General features: G+C 32.0%; 1 long non-coding RNA gene across 1 annotated transcript in view; it reads left to right on the top strand.

Annotated features, from left to right (window-relative positions):
• Positions 1 to 4459: 4459 nt before the first annotated feature.
• Positions 4460 to 6225, top strand: part of LOC137624238 (uncharacterized) — a 3422-nt gene continuing 1656 nt past the window's right edge. The window contains exon 1 of the long non-coding RNA XR_011040698.1: positions 4460 to 6225. This exon is cut by the window's right edge and continues 579 nt beyond it. This is a non-coding gene — a long non-coding RNA (uncharacterized lncRNA).

Raw genomic sequence — 6225 nt, 5'->3', positions numbered from 1 at the left:
TCCAACCGGGAGGTAGAAGATGATCTTCGATGAAGGAGAAATTACCAAGAAGCGTGTCCATGAGAAGACACAGCTATGAAGAAGCGATCCCCAAACCGCATAAATAGAAGTCAAGTATTTCGCATCCCGAATGCGAAGTGGTAGCAGAAGTCTACGGTTGCAGCCTCCAATCTTCAAGAATTTATAAAATTTCAGTCTGTATTTAAAACCATGTAGAAGATTACTGTAAAGCTAATGTACATCAAAGTTCCAGAAGTAAAATTAAGGAACTATACGGCATTTTACCATCACCCACTTTCCTGAGGGTCTAGAATTAGATAATATTTTTGCACTGAAAGGATTGAAGAGATACATTTATTTAATTAAAATAATATTAAAGTGGTGCTTAATGAAAGAAAAAGAAAATGCCCAACAAAGCATCACAAATGGTGGCAGCTTAAATGGATAAAATGCCGTGATGATATTTTTCAGTGCATATATTAATGACTAAATTCTTCCAGATACCAGTTGTACACCTTTGCAGAATAAACATCAAGAAACTCAGAAAAATAGTGAGGACGTGAGACGAAGCAAGAGTCTAAACACAAGAAACCATTACCTAAGCGAAGAAGATGAAAACAAAAGGACAAGAAAGAAGAAATGTGAGTAAAAGAATCTCTCTCTTAAATAAGTCTCTCAGTTTAAAAGTGAAAAAAAAAAAAAAACTTGTCTCTCGTTTAAGAATAGGAATTTTTTTTTATTCGCTAGGGTTTCTTGAATGATGCATGAATTACTTTGTATTTTTTTTTGGGTAAAATAAGATGTATTATGATTTTTTTAAAGTGATGGTAATGATGTTAGCCCAAAGAATATATAAAAGGGAAATGTGATTTAAAATTACGCAAGTAGGTGAAAAATACAAACGAGCAACGTCCCATAAAAAAGTGAGTTTGAAGAATTAACAAACATTACTAACCCCGCTAATATGAATTCAGTAGGGAAATTAACACAGTTTTTGTGGAAATATAGGTAGGAATAACCAAGATAAAAGAAGGTTAGAGAAATATACCGTGTGTAAGTGGTTAGCTGATATTGAAAGTAGAATAGTTAGTCTGAGAATAAACAATGAGACAGCAGAATTGAACAGGCTATGTTAACCGTGTATACAAATGTAAGTGATGCTCACATAACCTTGAATGGTAAGTAATTTAAAAATGCAGCAAATCTGAGTGAGTTTCAAAAATAATGTAGGCAATTATGGCGATCGGTCAAAGAGACAGACAGGTTAACAAATCTACGAAAGTTCCTATAGGTAAAATATGAGGGTGGCTCGGTAAATGAATTTGCCACACAAATGGAGGATCACGTAGCAACAGTAAAAGGAACAGGATTCCTTTGTTAAAGGTAAGTTTATTGCTAATGATAATTCCCTATATATAGAAATAAATGAGGCATTAAAAAAAAAAAAAAAAAAATGTGAAAAATAGCATCCTAGATATGAGTTTTACAAAAAGAAAAGGGAAAATAGCAAAATGATACGAAATCAGGAAGAAAAATCCTAAGGGACTAATAGCCACAAAAACCTACCAGAGAAATTTTGAGTAATTTAAATAGATGCAGGGAAGTTCGAACAGCAGACTGGAACGAGGCGCAAAAATTACCCTAGAGTTAAATAGAATAATGGGCAGAAATTTAGGTCAAAGACAGTTTAAAGAAATAAAGATGACACATTTAGGTCTAGGGAAAGATTACATAAAAAGGGGATAGAAATTAGGCAAAATAATGAAAAAGGGAAAACATACAGGGAGAAAGGCAGGCACAGAGATAAAGAACCCCATCATGAAATTAAACAAAGACACTTCTCAGAAAGCCCTCCGGCACAAAGAAAGTGAAATACAAATCCTCCAAATAGTGAAAAGAAAAGAATTAAAAATAATTAGCCGGATAGAAAGGAAGTCAGGAAGACGAAAAATTTTATATAGGAAAGATAGGCATATGTAGCGGAGGTACATCCACGTTGCAAGTGACTATTTTATCCTATAGAGACTCTGGCAAATATAGTTGATATACTAGGATGCAATACAGTGATAGAATATTGAGAAATACCTGCTTCCAAATTTTAAGGGTGAAAATAAAATGATATGCAGAAATGAAATGCAAACAAGTAAAAATCAAGCGGTATGAACCTTCAGGTTAGGTAGAGAATTAAATGCCAAAATGTGCCAAATGATGAATAAAGATGTCATTTTTTGTAACATTTCCCAATCGAGCCTTAAGATATCGTTCAAAAACGATACAATGATGAAGTAAGAATTTTGTTTGTGAGAAGTGCAGGCTTAAAATAAAGAAAAGAAAAAAATGAGATAGTCAGGGTATGATTCTACTTGTCAAAAACAAGTCTTTTACAAAACTGGCCACTTTGTATAAGACGAATTTGACAGGAGAAACAGACTCCAGACTAAGAAAGGGAAATGGAAATAGATTAAAAAGACAAGGAGAAATAGGAAGAGTAGCCAAGAATAGATATACTCCTTGTCAATATATGACAGGCGCCATATAAATAAAATAGAATGTCGACAGAAATACAGTGAATAAAATAGAATAGCCTAAATAAAAAGGGAATTCCAAGAAATAAATGTCATAGGCAATTGAAGCTATAGGCTTATAGAATTGAAAGAAATATGTTGTTGTTAGGCACAAAGATTTAAGATGAAGATATAGGCATATGAATAATAAATGAGCTATGATGCTATTAAATAAATAAAGTCTGATCAGTACTGAAAATATAAAAAGCTAGAATTTAGCTAGAGAAGTCATAATGATGCCTAAATAAAAATAACCCGCAGAGATAAAGAAGATAGGTTAACTAAAAATAGGATGCCAGAGTCTGTCAAAAGAGACAATAATGCAGTTCAGATGAAGGAAAATATAAGCACACTAATTAATTAATACTACTCCGGATAAAATAACTCATCTGAATGGCGGGTAATGACTTCTAAAATAAAGGAGTAGAGATTACAGTTAAGTAATCAGAAAGGGGCAAAAATTTACCATAAGGAGCATAGAAATAGGGATAGATGAGAAACAGGCAGAGATTAGCCATTGCAGGCGATAGGTTAGGCAGAAAAGAATAGAAACATCGGCGCCAGAACCTGCCCAGAGAAACTGTCAAAAAAAAAAAAAAATTATTAAAACTTTTTAAATACCGGTATGAATCATGAAATATTACCTATCAGCCAACGCCCCCTAACGAACACGGTAAGTGTTAAAATGAATCAATAAGACTCCTTATAAATCTCCCGAGATATATTACCCAATGAGGATAGAAGTTAGACTAGTAGATCATCATAAGTAGAATATAAATGACATGTCTATCCCGATAAATAAATAATGTTTGGCTCGATTATTGAGGAGTAAAATATTGTAAGTACCATGGTCAAAGAATACAAGCCATTCACGGCTATTAGCATTTTGAAGAATGTTAAAAATTAGAGTGAAGTCGACGGGCTCACTCAGCTCCTCTAACTATTGACAGAATGATGATCTAGAATTTGGAGACAGAAAGAATAAGCCTATAGAATGATGCTACTAAGTTTAGTAAGAATATAGAGCCATAAAAATAATAAAACTAGTCTAGAATAGGGAGAATAGCAGGATAAAGAGCCAGATTAAAGAGTGACCCATCCCTAGATTTGAATAGGGTAAGTAAACAGAGTAGATAGATTTAAGATATGTAGAGAAATAAGGGTTAAAGTGGAAATCCTGCTCCACTAAGATTGACAGATGTAAAAGATTTTTTTTTTAGGAATGATAGGATCTTAGGGATAATAAGCAGTATTTGCTAAATTACCCAAGCCTTAAAATAAAGTTAACCTAAAATATGTAGTGTGCAAATGAAATAGAAGGCTATAAATAATGAAGAGAAATGAATTTTGATCCTACATTACCTTAACCCGATCTCTTACCCAGGAGTTATAAGAATAATGTGTGAAGCCTCATAAATATAAAAAGAAATGTCTCATTAAAAATGTAAACCCGAAGAAGGGTAATGAATCATGAGAGTAGTCTTAAATTAAATGAAAATAACCGAGTAGGATAGATTATCCAAATAATGGTCTAGAGAAGTTTAAAAATTTGTTTAGGGCATAGAGTATATGTGCTTATTGCTCATAAGAATGATTGTGATTTTGCAGTCCAAGAAGGACTATTGTGGATGAAAGAATAAAAGGAATCTTAGGAGCCTTAAAGTACTGGATGTTTGACCAGGATAAATCACTTTATTGGTAGGTTTATGATGATAAAAGAAAGATTATTTAAAAGGACAGGAAGATGTTAAAAGGAAATATAACTACCAATATTTTGTTTCAGTTGTCAGGCAGGAGACCTAGAAATAGGAAGAATTAAAATAGAACAGAGAAACCAAAGGTTAATAGGAATGATGTAGATGAATTACTCCCAAAAATAGGAAATCATATAACAGGATGGCATATTGCTTAAAGGAATACATACAAGGAATAGGGAGAAATACTTGTTCATGAATAGAAATTCCTGACATACTAACAAAATACTAACAAAAACTCATGCTCAAGTTAGTAGGACATCCAGTAATCAAAGACTGCATTTAATGATGAAATAAATTTTTGACCTAAGATAGATGTTTGAGATCGTAAAATTAAAGCCTACATATAAGAAGTATAAAGGTCATATAAGGGTAAGAATCCTTTAGAAATTACGATTACATTTTCTCAATCCCATAGTGGTGGTACCAACGGACTACCAGGGACTCTGTTCCCAGAACTTGACAAATGATAATAACATACTGGTCTACATAGAATTTGATTTAACAAAGAAGGGTTGATAAGTCTGTAACAGAATAATTTGAGACCAGGATAAATAACTAGACATTCGTGTCTATAGAAATTCTTTTGGGAAATGCACCCAAATTTTACTAGAGATTAATGAAAACTGTGCAATATTTTCTTGTAGTAAGAAGGGTGAAATAAGCCATGATAAGTCAAGTTCAAATAGAGAAAGGGGGGCAAATAAAATAATAGCAAGGGGTTGAGGATGTCCTGCGAACTATATATAGACCAACATAGAAGACTAATAACAATTACTTAAAGAGAACGAATTTACTTTGAAATAACTCGGTATATGGGAAACAGATTTTTTTTGTTAGGTAGATTTAAGAAAGACTACTAAACTCCTTGGGAAATGAAATAAAAAATATCTGGGCACTCAAACAAATATGGAGGGTAACAAATGAGTGAAATCTTTTAATTATGTAAAGTGTGTTACCCTAGAATTTGAATATGTATTCCGTAATCAACAAAGAAGGTCCAAATCATAAATGTCTCCAAACAAATTAATTAAGGGACCACCGAGAATATTGAGTTGCAAACTAAGATGAAAAGTTTTTGATAAAGTTATGGGTAATGCAGACAGGTGAAATATGAACCCATAGGTGATTGAATATTTACAAATGTATTGAATTTGTTTGCAAGTTTGAATAAATAATGATGCCATTAGAGCAAAAGAATTATTACTGCATTTTATAGGCGATGCATTGATTGATATTTTTTTTGTGTAACACGTGTAACAATGATAAACATGCATGTATACAATGAATTTTATTATGTTTTGATGATGATTAAGTTAACTTAAATAATTATGAAGAAAGAAAGATTTAAGTGATTAAAAGATAAGATGTGCACCAATAATGAACTTTGAAGTTGAATGTCTCAAAGGGATATTTTAGACCCATAATAATTATGCAGGTAATAGTGAACAATTAAGTACATATGATGAATTACAATAATTAAACCTTTCATTTTGAAGTTAAAAAGAGTGTGTGTGGAAACACACGAATTGATTTTTATGCCTGTGTAGTAGATGAATCCTTGAAGAAAGGATAAATAAGGTGTTTTAATTGAGACAGTCTGCAATTGATTTCTTTAAAGAAAAGTTTTAACATTGAAAGGTAAGTTCCTGTCACTTGAATTTTATGAATATCCTTCTGAATGCAATATATGTAGTTGAGAATTGAAGTTCTTGAGATAAAAATAATACGCAGACAAGGTGCAAATAAGATTCAAATTTATAAACATGATTTTGTTATGTATTGAATATGTTTCTTTATTATGAAATGATTATGATGTTTGATGATTTGAGACATTGATATATTTGAGTTTTTGATTTTACTCATTATTTTTATGAAGAAGGTGAGAAATATTTCTTTTGATGCCA

Source organism: Palaemon carinicauda, chromosome 31 (genome assembly GCF_036898095.1).
Source record: "Palaemon carinicauda isolate YSFRI2023 chromosome 31, ASM3689809v2, whole genome shotgun sequence".
NCBI classification, from domain to species: Eukaryota; Metazoa; Arthropoda; class Malacostraca; order Decapoda; family Palaemonidae; genus Palaemon; species Palaemon carinicauda.
The sequence above is the reverse complement of the archived record's forward strand: the minus strand, read 5'-3'. Positions and strand labels throughout refer to the sequence as shown.